At 41.6% G+C, this 18207-nt stretch overlaps 1 protein-coding gene across 6 annotated transcripts in view; it reads left to right on the top strand.

Annotated features, from left to right (window-relative positions):
• The first annotated feature begins 16262 nt into the window (after positions 1–16262).
• Positions 16263–18207, top strand: part of COL14A1 (collagen type XIV alpha 1 chain) — a 126577-nt gene continuing 124632 nt past the window's right edge. For 4 of the 6 annotated variants that reach the window (XM_032999646.2, XM_032999642.2, XM_032999640.2 and 1 more), the window contains exon 1: positions 16264–16452. The gene's annotated coding sequence lies outside the window, so the exon portion shown is untranslated. Of the gene's footprint in view, positions 16453–18207 lie in introns of all 6 variants that reach the window. The other 2 variants (XM_032999644.2, XM_032999643.2) reach the window with 1 other exon arrangement.

The raw sequence follows: 18207 nt of genomic DNA, 5'->3' as shown, positions 1-18207 counted from the left end.
ATAAATAAAGCTAGAGTACACCACTCTTCAAACAAAGTGAGAGAACGTCTAACCTTTTACAATAAAACCACCATTAAAGGTTTCCATAAACCACACATTTAAAATTTGTCTTTCTTTATCTGGAGAGTGATGTGGCTTACATTTTTCACTTTTATGTGTTACTTATAGAAACAGTAATACTAACTGCCAGTGTAATAATTCATTTTGTATACACACAGTGCAGATAAAAATATCATTGATGTTCCAGAGAAGCTGAGTGATTTTAAACCATTAGATTTCTCTACAAACTTTGTATATAAATAAATATTTACACATTCATTTTTAAAATGAGCCGTTAATGCAAGAGATAGTCTAAGAATGACAAAGAATGTCACAAGACTCAATGAGACAATGAATTTATACTATACAGACAGTGTTTCACATATAGCTACTTAGTCTTTATACTTGCAATTCCTCGGGAAAATTCAGAAATTTTCAGAAGGGAATAGCTATAACTGTCAAACTGAATGTCCTCTAGAAAAATGGCTGCTGTTTTGCAGTTATGTATCCATTCTTATGTTTATTGTCTATGGGAGCCATGAATTTCCAGTACTGTTGAAACTGAAGTTGCATAAACACACACTTTAAATGTTTAACTTCATGTGTTTTGAAGCAAGCATTGTACACTAGGTAGCACAAATTGTTGTATTGCCTCATATAAAAAATGCTGCCATACACACAGAGCCTTCCCATTCTATGTCACCACAGCTCTCACTGAACTTAGAGTAGAACAGTTGCCTACTGGCTTTTGTATGGCCTTGTGAAATAATAATCATAACTTCTTTTCAGAATTTACAGAGGTGATCAGAGCCATCGGAAATTCTCTTCTTTTTATGTGCAACTTCTTGCTTCCATTCCTAAGGCGCTTCTACCCAGAGTATTCTGTGATATGGTCTCTCGATTACTGTACCAGCTGGTGGGACGCAGCCCACTTCAAAGAGGTATTTACAGGGTGCCTGAGCAGCTGAACACCTCCTCTGCTGGGAGATGCTCCCACTGTTCCTGCTGCAGGTGCCCAAACAGGCCAAGCTGGGGAACACGGGGCTAAAGGACAGCCCATGCGCCCCAGACCGTTTAGCCTCAACCAGTGATTTATGGACATATTTTGCTTTCTTTTGCCACATAGTTAACAATGGTCCTACTTTCTGCTTCCACCTTGAAAATTGGTTCTTGAAGGTCTTGACGGCGCTGCTTTCTTTGTCATTTTCACTAGCCTGTTTTTGAGTGGCTCTTTATCATGATCGTCATTGCTAGCTTTTCATAATTTAGCAGTGCTTATTTATCAAGCCTAAAATTTCCAGAATATGGGTGAACTGGCTGCTGCTTAACTATCAAATGATAGCTAACATACAACACTTTGAGGTAAGAGAACAAAATAAGACAGTTAACACAATGATGGAATAAATTTCATTTGAGATATAAAATATCACCACACCTACCCTTAACAAAGCTTCATATGGTCCATAACACAGTATAGGCCATAGCTTTCATGGACTTTCTCAGATTACCGAGAGGAAAGATAAGAGATCTCCAAAGAGTGTGTTTTGTCTCCAGTCCTCTCTATGAGCTACTACAGACCCTCTGCTCTGTCCCTCCATCACGTCCTGGCTGGATCACAGCCTCCCAACCACAGCTGGGCTTAGGACCACATAAAGTCAGGTCTTCACTGCAAACTGTAAATGACTGGAGGTTTAAATCATTAGGGTTTATGTTTTCCTCTTCAGGTTTTAAAGTATCTTATATTAAACAACAACAAAAAAATATTATCCTCCTATTCTATGCTTTTCTAATTAGGAAATGCTCCTTTTTCCCCCTTATGTTTTCAATGGAACTTACGATAAACAGAAATCATACTTTTCTGTTTGTACCCAAGCATAACTCAAGGAATAGTAGTTCTTACCTTCACTCCTCAGGCAAACCTCCACTGCATCTCCCTGGGAAAATCTTACCTGAGCAAAACCTGCAATATGATGCCCATTACTAGATTGTAGCTGGAAAATACATAGTAGGTACAAAACATTAGGTTTTGAAAAAAAAAAAAATCAAGTTATCTTCTTTAAAATACTTACTGATGATTTTAAATTAGGAATGAAATGAATGTGGAACCCGGAAGAGCATCCATCAGGCAGATGCAGTGATAAGGTATAGTATAGAAAGGTTCTGTCCCATTATGTTTCTTAATAACATCACAGAGGAGAAAAACGTTGCAGTTTGATGACTAAATTTACAATTCACATTCTTAACCCTGTCTTCTCAGTAAGAACAAAGTGTAATTAATACTTGTGCATTTAAGAACATTCAAGCACAAAATGCACTAGATAAGAACCTAGTAAAGATATATGTTTGTTTGTGAAATATTTCAGTTTCAAACGTAACAAGCTACCCAAATTAAAGATTTCCTTTAAAGGAACAATTTTCATTTACATCATGAAGTAACTAAAACTTTTTTTCATGTCTTCAATTTCTAAAATATTTCTAAAATATTTATATATGTGTTCAAACACTGCATGTATTATCTAAAAATAAATATACATGCAGATAAGCAGGCTTGACTGAACAACTGCTTTGTCAGTGTAGTCCAGCAATGGGGCTAAACTGAGCTCTTCATGTTTGTTAGCAAAAGGTTAATTAAGCATGATGTTGAGCAAAGCCTGGGAAATATTAAGTGATTTCACTCGGAAGAAGTGCTTAGTAGTGTGCAGGATCAAGAATCCATTTAATTTCTGATCTCAAAATGCCTTAACATCCTTCCCTTGCCTGCAAAGTATTTATAGAAACAAGATAAGATTTTCTTAAAACTCATTTGAATATTGCAGATGGAACTCACTAGCTTTTACAGGTTAACTTGGAAAGGAAGAAACATGAAAGTATTTAAGATCATAATGTTACATTTTCCTGTTGCCTGTTTTGTTTCATAAGCATTGTCAGCTCAGCTGCTTTTTGAAGATAACTTACTGCACCCTTTTGTTTGTTACTGCAGTTTGAGATGTGTGTGTGCTTTGTTTGTTTTGCCAGAATCAACAAGATCCTGTTCAATATTAAAAAAATTCAATATTTCATTTTCCCTTACACTCCAGCAGGCAAATAATCTACTACAAAATATGCTCAAAAGAAGCATTTATAAAAGGGTGCTCAGTTACCCTCTTAAATGTTCAATTTTCATGAGAAAATATGTATTACACTTTTCAAATTTTGTTTCTTTACCCACTATGCATGTACCAGCATGATTGCATTATTGTTCTTTCTCCTAAGACATTGTTTTCTGAGGGATATTAATTCATCTTCCTTATAGCAGAATCAGGATTCCATTCCAGAGACCATTTAAATACAAATCCCCTTTACCTCTTCTCCTACATAGTCACAGAAAAAAATCTCTTCTGGTTCGGTTGGAAATTGTGTTTGGAAGATGAAGCACAGAAAACATTTACTTTAACTCTCGCTGATTACTGCTTCTTCCACAAAAAAATAGACAATGCTGTCTTAATGTGCAGACCTTCAGGAAGCCACGTAATACAGGAATAAAAATTTTATAACTAAGGTCAAATTGCCCGCATTTTAAAGGCTCTTCAATGATATCCTTTTCCAGTAGTTACCATGATTAACTCCTAACAATGGGCTTGTAATTGCAAAGATGACCTTTGGCATGTGGACTAATGCAGTGCTTTTTCCCTCGATCTGCAGATAATCTGAAAAAGCATCACAGCAGGGTGATGGCATCTACTTATCTAATTGGAATCTGAACTCAGAAACCAGGGGCTTGGTTCTGTTGCATACATGTAAATGTTGTGTGCCATCAAAGATGCTTTAGGGTACTTGAGGCATTCTTATGGGATGGAGAGGATCTACAGGGAAGCCCACGCCCCTTGAAATCACATCTAGAGACTAAGTCCCAGAGGATGTATTAAATACTGTAGGATACTTCAGATAGCACCAGACACCTATGTGTGAACAACTGAATAACATCCCTGATAACCACCACTTAATATCAGCTAATTCAACTGTCTTACTGCGGGTAATTTTATTGGAGTGACCCAGCTGTATATTCAATTAGGGCTGTTGATTGGAAAGAACTTCCTGGCTATCCAGCCAATTCTCTGAGAAGTTGCTGCACAACTGTATCACGCAGAACTGAGTGTGACAATGTGTTATTATTAAATGTCCCCAAAAATGCATCTCCTTTTCATTTCCTCTTGTGCTTTTTGTCAAGATGCAAAGTAGCTTTTCACCCAAGAACAGCTTTGTTTCTGAATTGTCTATCATCAGTCAAGGGGACCAGAGCCATTTGTCAGTTTAACCATAATCTGTATGTATAAATGATCATACATAATCACTCTCTGCATGTTTCAGCAGACTCTTCCTTCTTTTCGAGTGTTACTGCTTTTAAGTTATCCTGAAAAGTACTGATTACACCCAGGGAGTCACAGCAAGGCAGCACCCGCTCCAGTTAGGCAAATGAGATCATATGAAGGAGTAGCAGCTACTGTAGCCACAGCAGATGAGAATAGAGGCAGCGGCAGCTGAGTATTTCCACTTCAAACTGAGTTTTATTCCACAGCTTGCAATATGACAGGTATTGTAGCTCTCAGGTGTCCTGAAATATTTATATACCTCCCATATGCTTCAGTGGTGGCTCCCCCTACAATGTCCCTTGCACCACAGTCAGTCATGTATCTCAGTGTTTGACATCTCAGCCCTCTTCTGCTACAGGGGTAGCTTCTGCTCACCCCCTGTAGCAGAAGAGGGCAGAGCAGTGTCCAAAACTGAGTTCAAAGTGAAAGTTATAGAGAATTTAGATGCTGACATAAAATGTATGCATAAAAAAAAAATACCTGTTAACACACACAGGTGTTTAGAGGGCCATCAGCATGGAAGATTTCACCAGGAGTTACCTAACGTGTTGTGACTGTACACGCTACTAGCTGGCTTGTACATCTTCACATTCAATAGGTTTTACAACTGGCAGCACTTGCTCAGGTCCCCCACTCCCACATCCACCATTCTCCAAGTGTCACCAGTAGAGCTCCCGGATCCACCATACAAGATGTAAAACCCACACGGGGAACCTGGATATCTAAGGTCATGCAGGCAGCCGGCGGAGGAGCAGAGCTGAAACTTGCTCTCTCTCAAGACCGTCGGCCAGTTTGCTGCCCGCTGAACAACCCCTCTACTCCACAGACTTCAGAGGAGAAGCAAGACACGCATCCTCTAACACAGAAAGACAGCAGTCCCCTGTATTGACTGCAACCCACGGGCCCCGTGGCTGTGGGAAAATATTACCCTGTATGTATTTTGAATCTTTTGTAGCTGTAACTTCTTTGTTTGCAACCCTGTACGTTCAGTTTTGGCAGGCTCTCGTCACCAGCGTGCCAGGCACACATCATGTGCAGCCAACCTGCGTGCTCCTTGGCTCCACAGCTCTCTCCAAGCTCCTCTCCAAACTCCCCTTCCTCCCGGCCCTTCCGAGGAGGAGGCTCCCTCTGCAGCAAGACTCAGCAGGCTGCCAGCCCAGCCTGCCGAGGGCCGGATCAGGCCCCGGTCCCCGGGCGCCGGACAGCCGCTCGGCTCGGCCTGTGGGAGGACGCGGAGGCCAAGCGGCACGCTGCCCTGCGCAACCGGCCCCGCGACGCGCAGCGAGAGCCGTGTTTGCCCAAGCAAAGCCACAAAAACAGTCTGCGGTTCCTTAGAGAAGCCAGTCGTACAAAACACTCCCAACAGCACATTCAGTTCAGGGCTTGATTTGTCCGGCACGTTCCTGCCTGTCGCTAAAAAGCAAGCGTCGGGAAGCCCACAGGTTTTTCAAAGGAATAACATCATAGCTAAATAATGAGTATTGCTACAGTTCACATAATATTTTTAGCAAAATGACCTAAGTGGGAATTTGTAAGTAAATATGACAGGTTAACATCTTTTTAACTATGACAACCATAAAATAGGGGGTTTGCTCATGTAAAAAGACTGTGAATTATGAAGAGTTCGGATGCTTAATTTTACCTCCATCAATAATTCTAATTTTATTACTGCCATTAATCACATATAGAAAGCCCTATAAATCATACACACTCACTAGGCGAGTGAAGCAAATTAACACTAGTTTAACAAATAGTGTTGAAAAATCTTTGAGAATGCAGTTAGGCAAATGACAATAGTGAATATAAGTATTTATGGGGAGCTTCTCTTTTATTTACCCACTTGAAAATCAGGAATAATTCCATTAACTGTACATAATGCCACTTGACTATATGAGTAGAAGTGAAATTACAGTCTGACCTTTTAATGGCAGGTTGATTTTAACAGCAGAAAGGTAAAAGACAACTCATATTTAGGAAATTATTTTGTAAATCTGAACTGGACTTGCCCACCAAATGCAGCCTTGGTCTAATAAGAAATATTATTCAACATCAGAAGCACAGATTTGACTGTGATGATTCTCTAAATCACGCTAAAAAAAAAAAAGACAACAAAAAAGAGAGTGGATACCCATTGTGCCAATACAGAATTACGATGGTCCACTGATATAGAAGGTGGTTATTCAGCATCACTTAAGCACCAAGCCTTGTTCAGGAACTTATTTTGATGGGTTACTTTAATCATGACACACTAGGCTCTCACCTAATCCTGTGAACCCAGAAATAAATCATGGCACCGCACTCTTACAGTGTTCCTCTGCTGAGAAAATTTTATGTACTATGAAATATTTTATAAGTTTTATGAGGAGAATTTTTGAAAATGAACAGAATATACACAGCAATCTGAACTTGCTTGCCCTATCTTGTGCATGTAATACTTTCTGAACATGGGTGGAATTTTTTTTTTAAAGACAAAGTATAAGAAGAATGTAGCGCAGTGAAGAAACAAAGCTGTTCTTCACTTTTCCAATTATTTATTTTTTCTTTAGAGTGCAGGCAATAACTACCCACATTTTTAAAACTACCAGCAGATATAATAAAAAAACAATGAGCTTCAGACTGCAGAGAAGGGGTGAAACATGATTTTAGGAAATATACCTTTATGCTTAACAGTTGACGTCAGTAACAAAATGCATCATTACTGCCTGGTCCTCTTTTACTGATACAGCACAGGAGCAGATAATGGAGAGACATCTGGATGGTTCTGCATGACCTGGTGGAGAATGGCTCAGGGAGAGCTGCTGCGTGTCAGAGCTGAGCCTGAAGCTTACTGAATTTCAAAGGTGCTTACAGGTCTCTTTGAAATAAACTGATCCTATCCTCCCTCTTCCCTACCAATGAGTTTTGCTCTTGATTTTAATGGGATACAGTCAAATCTCAACCAAGTTGCTTTTATCATTACATAGATTCCAGTCCTCATTGTAGACTCCGATGGTTTGCACATCGTGGGTCCAGTGAAGAGTTATTTTACTAAGGAAGGCTCGCTACTCCAAAACACCACTCTTCTCTTCAGCTTCCCTGGTAGGCTTTCCTGGCTGGCAGTCTGAACAGTGATGCAGAGCAGGGAAGATGAGAAGGGGAGCTTTCCAAAGGTTAATGTCAGTCAAAGAATAGTCTGACTCCCCCACGGAGAGTTAGCTGTGCTATATGGGAGACAGGGAGGCAAGTTACTCCTTTGGCTGGCATTGGGGAAAAAATAAGAGAACAGGATAGAATAGGATCCTAATCCATTTTGATTTAATTGATCTGCTGTCTAATTGTCTGTATACTCAGACTCTTACACAGGCTAATATTAGCTCTAACGAACCAGCATATGCAGAAGCAATATGAACATATGGTTTGTTACTACAAGGACTTGCATGCTCGCTTCTCAGTGCAAAAGCATTCAGAGTTTCCAGTTTTTAAGGACTGATTCTGCAAGTCAAACCTTGTTAATATTTAAAAGGATAGATTGGCTGATGTCCCAAACAGCAGTAACTCCTTTTTATGTGCTGAATAATAATAATAATAATAATAATAATAATAATAATAATAATAATAATAATAATAATAATAATAATAATAATAATAATAATAATAATAATAATAATAATAATAATAATATCATTATTATTATCAGCATTTTGAAATGCCCATTCTCCTAAAGTAAATGTTTTGGCTATTCTTCCAAAACTGCAAAACTCGGGACAGAGATTTTTTTGTGCTAGATAGTGAAGACCATCTATTATTTCACCAGTGCCTCTAAAGATTAGGCTGTAAGAGACACTGCACTCTTCAAGGCTTTATTTTCTGCAGGGCTCTGTTGTAATCTGACTTGCCTTAAGCACTGTGGTAATTTAAACAGGCCAGGGACAAGCTTTTTTCTGTGAACTGTAAGATAAAGAACATTATTGTGGCCAGTGCCAATATTACAAGAACATTTAAACTAAACTAGCACTTATGAAGGATGCCACCAGTAAAATAAAGACTACTGTAGGGCCCAAACAGTGATAATCTAAAGGAAACAGCAAAAAACAGATTACATGTGGATTACAGTATTTTGTCAAAAAGCTTGAGAGGAAAAGTTAGTCATTACATTTTAATGAACAAATACTGGAAAATGATAAAGCACTGTGGATGGAGTGTTGCCAAATGCCCTATTTTTACCTGGGTTTTGTGAAGAACATGGTTCAAGGTGATGTTCAGCACAAGATTCAGATGCTACGAAAACTTGTAGAACTGCATAAAATACAGTCTCTGAGTGTTGAGAGTGAGCAGAAAAAAAAAAAAAAAAAAAGTTTAACCCAAAGGCTTTTGAGATGTCAACTGCTTTCTGTGGTTGTAGACTACTGCCTCTCCTTTTTACAGCTTTCACATTCTTTGTAACAATACCCTATAATTCTTTAAATCATCAGATTAATTGCTTTGTAGCATAATTACTGCCAGCTATTTGTCTAAGGCTAGTATATGCACTTGTTTCCTCCTGTGTAATTTCCTGTTATTTTTGGCTTTATACTTAAGGTACTTAAATCATGCTCAATGGGAAGTGTCCAAGCACTTCCTGGGTGCGTATGCGACACAGACAGCTTGTTCTGCAACACATGGAGAGCAGAACCAAAACTTTGCCTCCTTCTTCTCTTTATTCCAACAATTCTTGGCAAACCTTGAGGCAGCAAACAGCCATCTCAGTCTCAGGGACAGCTCACTGATGACAGTCACACATACTTTTGCAGTGTAGATACCACTCTATGGCTTTAGCAGGAATCCTGAATGGCACCACAGTCCATCCCATGGTAACACCTTCTCTGTAGAGGAGCTTCATGTGAGTTGGTTTTGGTTGAGTGGAAACCTTGTGCACAGAAACTGAGTAATACAGGTGTTCATAGCTGATAATTTCTCAACTCTTAGAATGTAGATCAAAGCATAGGCACTATTAAAATGTTGTGTTTTATCAGACACAGTACTTGAATTTGGATCCTCAGAAGCTAGGATAGAGGATTGTTAATACACAAAAGAGATTTTTGTCCAAGACTGCCCCCCTCTGTTATTGCTTCACAACTGAAAAAAATGTTTAAAACCACTGTGAATTCCTCTCATACTTGATAAAGTGAGATTTACAGTATACTGACTTAAAGTATTGATATTTATTGGAAAAATTAACTGACAGTTTTATCAACTGCTTAAATGACCCTGAAATATAAAAATGGAAGTCATAATGAATTTCTTTAGTGAGTATTTGAGTGGGGGTAATCTTTTGAGCTGTTGTCAACAAATAAAAGTATTAATATATCTCTTGGTTTTCTCCATTCACATTTTGTATAAAATTACTCTGAAACACAGGCTAGAATTTTTTACAGTAATAGCTTTTTCTTTGTCAAATACAAATCGCAATACCATTTCTCTTTTGTAAAATTTCTGCAAAGGTCAATTCAGTATTTTATTTGTGGAAAGCTAACTTTATGTGTTTAACATATTCTTAAATATTGGAAAATTAAGTCTATTTTTGAAAATTCCAATTGTAATAGTTAAAAATGTATAGGGGAACAAAACACCCACCTCTGAATCTTGTCACCCACTTCAAATCCCTTAAAACAAAAGCAGCAAAGACTTTAAAACTGAAAAAGGAAACAGTTTAGGTGAGTAAAATTTGTGAGCAATATAAAAGGCTATCTTAAAGTTTGTTTGGTTGCTTATTCAGTGTCAAAAAACCCCCCTATGTGTTATTCTTCTAGGAGACATCTCTAATTATTTTTCAGTCTAATGAACAGACATGCTTTTCTAAAAAATGCACATTAGAAAAACTGAAAATTCATAATTTTGCATTAATTGACAAGATGGAAAATGAATCATTGGACAGCATTTAACAAATTTTGATCCTCGTGTCAAATATTTTACTCTCATGGCCACGTGTACTAGAAAAGTGCTTAAAGTAGATTGAAGCAGACCAGAAAAGTGTAATTATAGTGTTCAAGAGTGTATAGGGTAGGATTCAGTCAAGAAACTCAGTAGGAAACAGACAAGAAGCTCTGTTTCTTTTAGGTAATAGCTTAAGATACATGTTATTTGGAAATGAATTCTTCCTTGTTCCAGAAATCTGTATTCATTACTCAAGGTATATATTACAGAGACCACCATGGTATTGCTTCCAGCTCTTACTGGATTTAAATATTAAACTCAGCCTGGATTTAATTCCAAATAAAATTACTTCTGGCACAGCCAGTCAGAAACTGTAGGTCTTCTGCTTATTCAGTATAAAATGGGGGGAACCCTTCCCTTACTGTGTTATTTTGTACCATTGGTGGGCTGCAACTTAATCTGCACCACAGCGTGCTCCAGTGAAAATAAATCTGTGCTCACTTTTGCCAGCCTAATGCCGTATTTGTGCCTACCTATTTCCAGCTGTCGGTAGATCCAAACATCATAAAATCTGGTCTTTCCTCTTTCCTCAGGGCACACTGCCTCCATGCTGGCAGCGTTCCAGGACCTGCCCATCACATGCAGCGCTCTCTCAGGACAGTTGATGAAGTCTCAGCAGTCTGGGAGCAAGTGGCAGCAGTGATTACAGATTTTGCATTTTGATTGCAGTGTTGTTTATCTTTAGTAACACTTTCTCCCATAACTTCATCGTAGACATACTACTGGAACATGGGCTAAGTGGACAGTGACGTGAATTGAAAACTGGCTGAATTGCTGAGCTCACGGGGCTGTGATCAGCAAGATGAAGTCCAGCTGGTGGTCAGTCACTAAAGGTGTACCCCAGGGGTTGACAGTGGAACCAATACTCTTTAACCTCTTAATTAATGGACTGGTCAGTGGTGGAGAGTGCACCTTGAATAAGTTTGCAGATAGCAAAAAATTGGGAGGAGTGGCTGATACACAAGAGGGTTCTCCTGCTATTCACAGTGTCCTCAGTGGGCTGGAGAAATGGTGAAATGGGAACCTCATGAAGTTCCTGTCCTTAGGAAGCAATAACCCCAGGCACCAGGACATACTGGTGGCCGACTGGCTAGAAAGCAGCTTTGCAGAAAAGGCTCTGGGAGTGGTGGGCACCAAGGTGACCATGAGCCAGCAGTGTGTCCTTGCAGCAAAGAAGGCCAACGGCCTCCCAGCCTGCATGGAGAAGAGCAGTGCCAGCAGGCTGAGGGAGGTGATCCTTCCCCTCTACTCAGACCTCGCGAGGCTGCATCTGGATGCTGGGTCAGTATCTGGGCTCCCCAGTATGAGAGACATGGACTTACTGAAGTGAGTCCAGTGAAGGGCCATGAAGATGATTAAGGGCTTGAGGCATCTTTTCTAAAGAGGAGAGGCTGAGAGCTGGGACTGATCAGCCTAGAGAAGAGAAGGCAGGGAAATCTTATCCATATGGATGAATACCTGATGGGAGGGAATGAAGAAGAGGGAGCCCGACGCTTCTTACTGTACCAAGCAACAGGGTGAAAAGCAATGGATACAAACTGAAACACATCAAATTTCATCTGAACACAAGAAAACACTTTTTTTTTTTTTTTTTTCCCCTCCACACTGTGAAGGTGGTCAAACACTGGATTAGGTTGCCCATACAGGTTGTGGAGTCTCCATTCTTGGAGATATTCGTAACTCAACTTGGCATGGCCCTGGTCAACCTGCTCTAGCTGACCCTCCTTGAGCAGTGTGGCGTTGGATTAGATGTTCTCCAGAGATGCCTTCCAATGATTCTGTCATCTCGTGTAATGGCCATTGGTCTGGAACATTGCCTAGCAGCAGACCAGGACTCTTTCTTCTCCTTGCAGCCTGAGGGAGAATGAGCATAAATCAGCCCACCCTGTCCAGTGAGGTAAGATGGAATCCTACTGTGTGAGCACATACGCACATCAGAAAGGATAACATCACTTCTCTGGTGATGTTCTTCTGCAGCTGTGGGGAGGCTGTGGGTGCAGGAATTAGCAGCTGGGGCTCCAGTTTCTTGTCAGGCTGCTCACAGAGTATAACTTGTGGCTGAACTCCCTCCCTAAATGGATTTGGATAAGATACACTTGTCAGAGACTAGAAAGAGGGAGCTTAGCTCCTGGCTGTGTCTCCAGGCTCATACAGCAATGTCTGTTCCTCAGCACTGGCCAGAAAAGGGCTCAGCAACTACCTCAGATGTTGAAGTGTAAACACAGGACAGATGGATCTTATCTCACAAATATAAAGGGATTTGTTTCAACTGCAGAATGAAACCCTAACTTTATGAAACGCTAAACTTGTCATTCTTACTGTCACCTCCTGGAACCCTCATACTGAGAGATGAACAGAAAAATACATGACTGAGAAATATTTGTGTTTTTCCATCTCCCTATGCTCTCTTTGCCAAGCTTTGCTCCCTTTCCTACACATGTGGTGGAACAGGACCAACACTAAACTTTCAATGGCCATGGCATCAATCTGGCTTCCTATGTATCCCATTCACTTACCTCATTATGTGCAATAAACTTCTAATGAATAAACCTAGCAGCTTGCTAAAGCACTGACAGCACTGAAATCTTCAAGGAAATGAAAATGAGTCATCAGACATGCCAACAAATAACAATGCAAAGCTGGACTACTCTGACAGTTCCTGCCTAAATATAGACCTCTAAAAAGACATATTTGAGAGGTTGATATCAGAGAAATAATTGTAGCACAAAGAAAGTCACTAGCAAAAAATATTTCACAAAAAATAACTACCCTTTTCAGAAGTCATTTCACTGTATTTTTGTATCACAAAATGACTGTGAAATTGTCTTAACTAATGAAGACAAGAAACTTTAAAAAGTAAGCATGGCTAATATGTAAGAGATGGTGTATCACAATTACTTTTTTCATTAAAATATTTTTTCTCTGTTTTTAATTTGGGAAGAATACAGTCCCAAGTCCTCTGATCTCTCAGCACATGACTTCATAAATAACGTAATTATTGCATGTGTTGACAGACTAATCTTGGCAAACCACTTTTCAAAGAGCATTGTTTGTACCATTAGATTTAATAATAATTACAAATGTAAAGCAAAAGTCAGCTATGTTCTACCTCTGTCTTTGTGTTCTTTAGTTAATAGCAAAAAAAAAAAAAAATATCTATGAACTGTTGTTAGGCCTAGGGACTAGCTTGAGTCACACAAATGGATGTTCCATAGTCAAAATCTTTGAATGTGACTGGAGTTTTTGGATGCTGGGGAAGAGAGGGCATTTAAAAATGTACATCTCTTTGTAGGATGTATTAGTTTAGGAGATAAAAACACTAGTCATGTTTAAAAACATCATTATAATAAAAGAATACAAGACCTGATTAGTTTTTAATCATTTGCAATTTAAAAATATCCCAACTTGATATTCTCATTTCCCAAGTGTCGTGAAAAATGGCATAGCAACTAACACTGCATTCATTAGTATCTCAAAAAAGTCAGAGAAATATTTTAAGTATATCCTAAAAAGCAGAAGAAATTAGAAAAAGATGAGGATTGATAATTACAGAGCAATTCTTCCCCACAACCACCAAAAACATCCATTATTTCGGTTTCTGTTCAGTTCCCACAAATATTTCTGTCAGTGATCCACTACTTGGTTCAACTGTACCATTAGATATTCAGCCCAGCTCATTTTGAGCTCACCAGCTTGCACTAATTCTGTTCTTGTGTTGGGTTAGTGGAGTTGTTTCGAGCTGTATTTTCAATATCATTTCAATGTAATCCTATTTATAGAAATTTTGTGGAATCTATACTAACCAAGCAAAGGATGGTCCATATCTTGTTGGTATGAACACTTTTAAAATGTGCTGGCTTTAAATCAATGTTTTTCTGAAATCACTGAGGCTTGGTCAATTCAAAACAGTGAAAGGTAAATTCATGGGGCCAATTCACATTCAGTAAATTTCTTCTCAAAAATATGTTTTGGTTTTTTTTTTTTTGTTGTTGTTGTTGTTGGTTTTTTTTTTTTTTTTTTGGTATGGAAAACAAGCAGGAAACATTGGTAATTCATTTGTACGTTAATATTGTGCATATTATGATCTTACACTACTTCCAGATGTGCAACTCATATAAAATCTTTCACAGAAACTTTACATTTTAACTTTTAGCTTGAACTTTTGACCAACATGAGCTCTTCCTTATGATTATGCAAGGAGATCTATGGTGATTTTCAGAGAAAGCCGAGTAAATTTCAATGGTAACAAGTGTGATTCACTTTAATAAGTGGACCAATAGTGTAAAAATAGCATTGTAAATCAGGAAAATAAATTGATATAAATAAAGTCACCCAAGTTACCCTTTTGCATAAACTTAAAATATTAGTCTAATTTCTGATGCAAACAAGGGTTCAAAAATTAAAATATAAAACCATTTGAAGGTTGCAGAAAGTTTCAGAATCTATTTACTTGTTGGTGGGATCCTCCGACTTTTTCCTGTCCCAGTACAGTACCAGAGTACTAGATGCAGCCACAGGATGGTGCTCATGGACTTTGCATACTACATTACAAATCCGGGGGGGGGGGAGGTAAGAGAGAAAAGAGAGAGAGAGGAGAGGGAGCTAGACTCTCCCTTTGGCAGGCTGTTCCTTGTCCTGCCCTGAAATACATGAGCCAGCAAGCAGTCATGAATTACTCTGATTTATCTCTCTACGTTTACCAAGTTTTCAAGGGCACTGCAAATAGACCTATCCATCTGATTACTTGTCTTCTGGATATTATTGTTTAGCTAAATACATAAATTAGGGATTGAAAAGGTGCAAAATGTATCACATTTAGCAAGAAAAATCTGAACATTTTATTACTTCAGAGGAATTGTTATCTTGCAAGCTACTTTCTTCTTGACTGGTGGAAATGTTGGCCGTTGCACACAGCTGGCGGTGCAGTAGAATAACTGCACACATCAGGATCTAGGAATCTGGGAGATGCTTTTTAGATCTAGGAATGCTTTTTAATCTTTGCTATAGAAAACAACTGGACGTAAAGAGTTTCTTTAAAGCTCAAACACTTCTACAGTTTCAGAGGGAAGATATCCATGCACTGTGAATTTGGACAAGAGTTTGAAGGACTGAGAATCATCCTCAGCAACTGAAGGTCCTGCTTTACAGTTAGTCACGGTCATCACCCTAAGACTTACTGCCTTTTTCCTTCCCTAGAAGGGACTCCTACTTACACTAATAAACGGATGCACACCTCTCTTTCACTTATGCCAGTTGTTTCTTAACTGCAGTCCTTTGATGATTTCATTTGTAATTCTATACAGATGATCATGCACATTGTAATGAATATTTTTATTCACCTCTTAAATTCTAGGGACTTATAAACTCCGTGAGTAGTGTCCTTAATTGTAAATTCAGTAGGGAATACCACAGGTAACTCATATTTCTATATGAATCTAGATTGTGCAATTTCACGTCCCCATTGCAGAGCTTATGCTTATGGCAAAAATACACCTATGTATGATGCTTTTAATCAAGGTTTATACTAAGCCAGTCAACTGTTGGAACACTTTAATATAAATATTTCCCCGATGAATCATTAATTAACACATCGCTGTACCCAGGACTGGGGGATACTTGCATTCCAAGCCCTACCGCGCACCTTCTCAATCATTTCAAACGAAGCGAAAGAGGACCTTCGGGGAGGAAAGTGAGTTAAAAGGCAGCAGAACCAGGAGAAAGAAGACGCTGAAAAGCGGAGCACCTGCCCACGTAACGCTGCCCGGCCCGCGCCTCCTCCGCCGAGCCCCCCGCCCTGCCTCCCGCGCACCTGGCCGCGCCCCCGCCGCGGAGGTCGGGCTCGGGGGCGGAGGGTTGGATCTCCTGCATCGCTCATGCCTCTTTTTTTTTTTTTTTTTTTTTTTTTTTTTTTTTCCCCTTCTTTCCACCTTCTGCTCTATAATTGCCCGCCTCCTTTCGCTCCCCTTTCGCCTTATCAGATGCGGCGCAGCGAGGGGAAGAGCGGCCAGAGGGGAGGGAAGCGGCTCTCCCGCAGCCGCCTCGACACCCACAGCCCCGCGTGAAAACGAGCGGCTGCACCCCACCGGCGGCTCCCCCGCCGATGCCCGCGCAGGTCGGTGTGAGCTCCGCTTCGTCTCCCTCTCTCCCTCCCTCTCTCTCTCTCTCGGGCCGGGGGTCGGGGGCAGGACCGGGAGCGCTTCCGACCCACCTGACCGGCCGCTGCCGCGGCGGCCGGAGCGGAGCCCCGGGGGGAGGAGATGGAGGGGCGGAAAGCGGCGAGCCTGGGGCGGGGAGGGGGAGCCCCGTAGAAACTCCTGCAAAAGCCTTGCTTTTAAAAACAACCAGAATTAAAAACCAAAACCAAACCGAGAAAAAAAATAGTCGCGCTTTAAAACGAAGGGCCTGGCTGCTGCCCGCGTCTCTCCGCGGGTGCATCCTCCCTCCCACGGCGCGTCGAGGCGGATCGCTTCGCCCCGGCTCCTCACGCCCGGCGCCCCCAGGGTGTTATTTCAGCGGGTGGCTGCCCGGGCAGGCGAGCCCACCCCTGCCGCGGCGGGTCTCCGCTTCCTCCCGCTGGGCAGCCCCGGGGGCTCTGAGGGCCCGTCCCTCTCCTCAGCTCGGTGCAGGCAAGGAGCCCCCCGCTTTCTTAACCTCTGGGGGAACTCGCCTTCCGACGAGCGTCCCGCAGAGGAGGCGGGGGGGAGAGAGCGGCGGCCCCTCAGGGCGGGCTGGAGCCGCGTTACGGGAGCTGCGCGCCCGCGGAACGCTGCGCGCCCGCCGGCCCGTCGCACCGCCGGCCGGGCTGCGAGGGCCGGGCCCGCGTCCCCGCCTCGCCGCCGGCCCCCTCCGCCGCCTTCCCGCCCGGGGACGGCGGCCATGGCGGGCGGCTCCCTCGGGGCCGCGGCGGGTCGCGCTCGTCCCCTCGCCCCGCGGGGCGCTGGCCCGAGAAACGCGCGGCTGTTCCCAGGCGCGGGGTCCCGCCGCTCCGCTGCCAGCCACCGGGAGAGGAGAAGCAACCCCCGGGCTCCCGTTGGGTAGCGCAGCGCTAACCTTCCCGCCGTGGGGAAGGGTGCCGGGGCGTGGGCTGGGAGAGCTTCGGCGGCCAGGGCGGCGTGGAGCACGGAGGCGTGCGTGGCGTGTCTCCCGGGCGGGGAGGTCTCGGCGGCAGGCGGTTCCCTCCGGAGAAGGTGCCCCGCTGCCAGGCCCGTGCGGGCGTTACAACGGGGCTCGCCTCATGGGCAGCGCTCTTGGCTTGGGAGGGTTTGAGCTCTGGTGCGGGCTGCTCTGTCAGATACTTGTTTCACCAAACAGTTAATAAAAGGTGAAAAAAAATATATATATATATATATATATATATATATATATATATATATATAAAAAAACCAAACCAAAACAAAGAAGAACCCAAAAAACCAAACCAAAACAAACAAAAAAAAACCCAAACCAAAACCCAAACAAACAAAAATACCCCAAACCCCACAACCAGGAGGAATAGGGTATTTCTTTTTATTCCCAGATAATGTCAGCCACAGGGAGGCTGCAGGCTGGTGCTTCTCTTTCCTGGTTAAATGAACCTTGAAGTGTGGGTCACTGCAGATGTCAGCTTGCGCCTAGTTTACCCAGCGTCAGTTGTATGTATCCCAGTAAATCTTACTTTTGACCAATGGCTTTTCTCAAAAAGCAGCAGTATAAAGTGTTTCTATGATTACCTGTCAGTATAGCTCTTACTTAGGAGGAGGGTTTATATAAAATCTAGCAGATGGGGAATTGAGCCACCACTGTGAGTGAATGTTTTTATGCCTGGATTATTGCGTGGAAAGAAATCCACATATCATCAGTGGTGACTGCATTGAAGAATGAGTTGTAT

Source organism: Tyto alba, unplaced genomic scaffold (assembly GCF_018691265.1).
Source record: "Tyto alba isolate M040663 unplaced genomic scaffold, T.alba_DEE_v4.0 Super-Scaffold_9, whole genome shotgun sequence".
Classification (NCBI taxonomy): domain Eukaryota; kingdom Metazoa; phylum Chordata; class Aves; order Strigiformes; family Tytonidae; genus Tyto; species Tyto alba.
Note: the sequence above shows the minus strand (reverse complement) of the source record. Positions and strands in the feature narration are given on the sequence as shown.